Below are 5,557 nucleotides of genomic sequence, written 5' to 3'. Positions count from 1 at the left end.
ACAGTTCTGTTTGGCAAACTTACCCAGAATTCCACAATTATGCTGACTATTATTGGGTTATTTCTGTGTTATTGTATCCTTGTTGGTAGTGCCCAAGTACTTAGCAAAAATTGTTAATTCTTTTGAAATTTGTATCATCAATCTCTTCTTGATAATATGGCAGTTATTGATTATTTTCTGATGTTACATCATAAGGGATGCCAGAATTTAATATTATGTGTTGTTTCCATTTAACTAATAGTAGTAACCTCATTTAAAGGGAATTGGGTCATCTTAAGGACTTTGTAATGAAGGTGCAAAGAGAGGATGGATGATGGGAGTTTTTTAGATTGGTTAACCTCATGTCTACCGAATTTTATATAGACCAAAGAGCTTTTCATTGGAGAATGTTTATTGATATTTGCCTTATTATACTGTGCTTGTTTTTGCCAATGTTTGCCTTGCTTTCTCTCTCCATCTTCCTTGAACAGAAGACAAGTCATTTCTATTCTAAAGGCCATACAAAACAAAAAAGGGAGTTGTAGGGATTTCAGATCAGTCAATGAACAGAGGAGCAAAAGTCCTTTCCATTGAGCAAATGCCTAAGGACATAATAGGCGCTCCATTTCAATGACTTAGAAATGCTCTGCAACTCCTCAGTCCTTGATGCCTGGATACATTTTCTTACTATAATAACCTTTGGTCCTAGTGGACTCTGAGAAGGAAGCAAGTTATGTAATCTGGACATGAACAAAGATAACTGTAATATGTAACCTAGTGCAAATTGATATGACCCTGAAATAGATAATAAACTGGACTGGCTTTCCCACAAGAGCCAGTTCTTGCTCATTGACATCCTGTGTGCTTGTCTCTTTTTTAGCTCTCCCCTTAACCCATATAGCTGGACCCCAATTAACCTTTACACACCACTCTTCACATATCTAAGCAGGAAAAGAAAATTGGAAAACTGAGGCCTGATGACAACAGTCAAGTGGAGCAGATGGATTAAGAACTACATCTGGCCCTAGTCTCACCTTTGCCCCCTTCTCTCACTTTGATAGAAAGGAGATGAGATTTAAATGCAGCACAAAGAAGCCTTGTTCTTTGAGATCATATTGAGGGTCCCTAAGAGGCACTCACTAACAGAGCCCATAGTGCCCTTTCCAAGACCCTGGTGTCCTGAGAACATATGAATGTGACTGGACATGTGGAGAGGCTATTTTTATATTTTGTTGTCAGCCACATTGGTTTATTCAATCTAGCAAGATTATATGAAAACTTAGGGGGGGAATAAGCAATACCTACTAAGGATTGAGCACTCACTGTGGCCCAATCTTTCACAGTAGCACCACCTTACCCATGATGACAGATGAATGTCATTGATACAGATGGAAACACTGAGACTAACAGAGCAGCCAAAGTATCTTTCCCAAAGTCAGGAGCTCAAATCCAATATTCTCCACCACTAACCATCCCTGCTTTTCTCAGAGATGGGGTATGGAGAGATGTACCAGGGGGAAGATTGGGACTTGGAGGAATTGGTTCTATTCTTTCAAATTGCAAAATTTGTGCAAATTACTGGAAGTTAGCAGTAAGTTTTGAGGCAACTGGTTTGGAAATTGGAAAACCACATCAGTATATGATAAGTTATAAGAGATCAAATACATCACTGCCACTAGAGAGAATGTCCAGACACCACACTGGGAAAATTTTATTCCACTATCATCCTGAGGAAGAAAACTTCTATTATTGTCTCCATTCTTTATTCAAAGAAACAAAGTCAGGAAATTTTAAAATATGTAAACCAACTGTATTGAAACCAGAACAAGAATCCAGATCTCCAGTGTTCTGTTCTAAGATATTTCTCCCACCTGGCTATGTTGCCTTTCACAAAACCCATCAGATTACTCTCCTGCGGGATGTTTATACTACATCTGTTATCAAAAATAAAGAAAAGAAAAGAAAAAAAGAAAATTTGAGAGAAACCCCTTTAAAATGCTGGGAAGAGGAGCTAGCCAGGGCTGGAATTTTTATACCCAAAAGAATAATCTTTCATCTTAATTTTATTCTGCTGATTATTGCTTCAAAAAGTGAACATTTTATGTAAAATGTAAAAATGTATATATATATATATATATAGTCCAAGATTATAAGAAAAAGTATGGGGTCTTTCTGCCACTTTGAAAACTGTATTATATTGAGTTTAGTAATATGTAAGTAATTCTCTAGCTTTTAAAAATTTGTACTTATTGTGATTTTACTCATTCTATATGTTCAATTCTGTTTTTTAAAAAGTGATTATTCTGGCCTTCAGGACTCCTGACCCAATAGTGACCAGCCCTCTGAACCCTGCACCAAATAGAACAAAAGTAGACCCAAATCTCCATGATGTTGGTTTAGGACCAGACTTCCTACAAGACTCCAAGAGAGCAAGAAATAAAATCAAGTATCAATAAGTGGAATGGATTCAACCTATAAAGCCCTTTCTCAGCAAAAACAAGAATGTGAAAAGAGACCCCATGGAATGGGAGAAAATCTTTTCCACAGGCACTTCAGATAGAACATTAGTCTCCAAAATTTATGAAGAACTTAAAAAAAATTACAACAAAAAACACAAAGAACTCAATTAAAAATGGTCTAAGGAACTAGACAGATCCTTCACAGAAGAAGATAAACAGATGATTAACAAATATATGAAAAATTGTTCATCATCTCTAGTAATTAGAGAAATGCAAAGATTTTTTCTCACTCCAATTAGAATGGCTATTGTCAAGAGCATAAGCAGTATGTGTTGGTGTGCATGTGGGAAAAAATGCACTCTCCTAAATTGCTGTTGGATTTGCAAACTGGTGCAGTCACGTTGGAAAGCAATATGGAGATTACTCAGAAAACTTGGAATGGGCCCACTTTTTGACCCAGCTATCCCAATCCTCAGTTTATGCCCAAAAGACTTAAGATCAGCATAGTACGGTGGCACAGCGAAAGCAATGTTTACAGCTGCTCCATTCACAATAGCTAGATTGTGGAACCAACCTAGATGTCCTTCAATAGATTAATAAATAAACAAACTGTGATATATATATATATATATATATATATATATATATATATATATACACACACACACACACACAGTGGAATATTACTTAGTTATAATGGAGAATAAAATTATGGCATTTGCAGTTATAGGGATGGAATTGGAGAATATTATTCTAAGTAAAATAAACCAATCCCCTCCAAAAAAGAGTGAATATTTGGGGGGGGGGTAGGAGAAGAATGGAGAAACATTAGATTGTGTAGAGGAAAATGGGAAGGTAGTGAGTGGGGGAAAGAAAGGGTGAACTGAGAGAGACATCATTACCCTACATACATATATGATTACACAAATGGTGTGGATCTACATTGTGTACTACCATAGAAAGGAAAAGTTGTACCCCACTTGTGTACAATGAATAAAAATGCAGTCTGTAGAAATAAAAATTGAAACAAAACAAAAAAGTGAACATTGTAAACTTGTACATTTACCTTTAAAATTCTGGGCCATATGCCAGGCAGTTTGGTGCCTGCCTATAATCCCAGAGACTTGGGACTGAGACTGAAGGAAAGAAAGTTCAAGACCAGACTCAGCAAGTAAATGAGTCCCTATGAAACCAACTTAGATACTATCTCAAAATTACAATAAAAGGGGCTGGAGATGTAGCTCTGGGGTTGATTACCCATCAGTTCCATCCTCAGTATCAAAAAATCAGAGGAATTTATTCTAAAAGAACATGAGGTAGAGGGCTGTTACTCCATGAACACTGATGCATTTTTCTTTTACAAATGAGCTGTGGTTGTCTCCTACTTTACAGAATTAGAAGTTGAGAAAAATAATCTTAATTAGGAGAGAGTTTGCAAATAAATGATAACATGTAATTAGAATAATCACTGATCTCACTAATATTTTTCCACATGTTACAATGTAGAGCCCAGGTATTCTTGTAGTCCATAAACAATCCAACTCATCTGGAAGCAGAACTAAATGCACATTCTCAGGCTTGACCTGGACATACCAAATCCAGTCTGTACATTAACAAGATCTCCAAGTGATTCCTATGTAAGTTAAAATTTGACAGCCTCTAAATAATCCCTTCATAAGCATGATAAACATCACTCTTCTGTGTCATTTCTTCCTCTCTGTCTTCATTCCTCTTATGGCTCATGAGATAAAAAGAATTTTTTTCTAAATAATAGATTTATAAATTTATTTTTAAGAGAAAATCTGCAGCTTTCTAAAACATTAATAGAACCACCTTTTTGTAAATTGATACATCATGTTCCATCATTCCAGATATGGAACACCTATAAAAATTTGAATTGGTCAACAAACATACCACTTGTGGCAACATTCAGAGAATATGTGATTCCAATGGACACAGAATTATTACTTAGGACTCAGTGGGCTAAAAAACAAAATCATCTTTATGAAACTATAGGGAAAGGCATGGAAAATATTAACATTAATATAAGTAGCTTTTGGAGGGTGGTAAGAATGGAGGAAGGAAGGACTATATAGAGGGAAAAGAGGGGTGGGAGGGGTGGGGGGAAGGGGAAAATAACAGAATGAATCAAACAACATTGCCCTATGTAAATTTATGATTTTTAATAAAAAAATGGAAAAAGATATAAGTAGCTTTCCTTCAATAAGAAGAATAGATGAATGACTTCTATAGAAACAAGCAAAGAAGATAAACAGGCAACTCTCAAAAAATAAAAGGGGAAATAAATGTTTGAAAAAGGGGCAAAGAAATTGAGCCTTTCAAAAATGAAAATGAAAGTCATAGTGGGCTTCCTTTGTGGTATCACTGAATAGGATCTAAGAAGTTCACCCAGAAGGGAAATGGCAATCTCAACTTGGCCCTGGCAGGTTCTTGACTTACACAATAGAAAGGAATTTTAGGACATATCAGAAGAAGCACAAATATTTATTTAGTAAAGCAAGGAGATTATATACAAATGTACAAATGTAAATAAGAGCTGTATATACACTCAAGCAGAGAAGGGGTGCAGGTACTTGAAACTGAGACTAATTTTAGGAGTAATGTGCTCATCATTTCAAAAGAAAATTTGTAGATAGTGAACATGAGAAGTGGCAAGGGGTGGTGGGGAAGGGGATATCTATCTCTTGAGTACATCACTTAATCATGGAACAAGTGGTCAGTTACAGTTGCCCTCTCCTCTCAGGGTCTCTATGTTGCTAGCCATATATATGAACATTAATTTGACTCATAATACTCTAAGATTCAATTTCTTTTAAATAATTTATTTCTGGAGGATAATAATCTTGGGGAGTAAAAGTGAGGGTGCTCATAACAGCTTCTCAGATTTAAATTTGCAGTTTCTTTTTTGGTTTCCTTTCTACCTATCCTTGTTTATTCTGCCTCTACCTCATGGGGCATTGAATCATGATTTCCTGTTCTTATAAAATTTCAAATGTGAATATATATTTTACAGTAAACTAGTAAAGTGTTCTCTTTTAAAGGTGGTGATGAGTCTAATAAGTCACTTATTACCTAACTAAGAAATGTCCCTAATGGAT

Source organism: Sciurus vulgaris, assembly GCF_902686455.1.
Source record: "Sciurus vulgaris genome assembly, contig: HiC_scaffold_249_arrow_ctg1, whole genome shotgun sequence".
Lineage (NCBI taxonomy): Eukaryota > Metazoa > Chordata > Mammalia > Rodentia > Sciuridae > Sciurus > Sciurus vulgaris.
Note: the sequence above shows the minus strand (reverse complement) of the source record.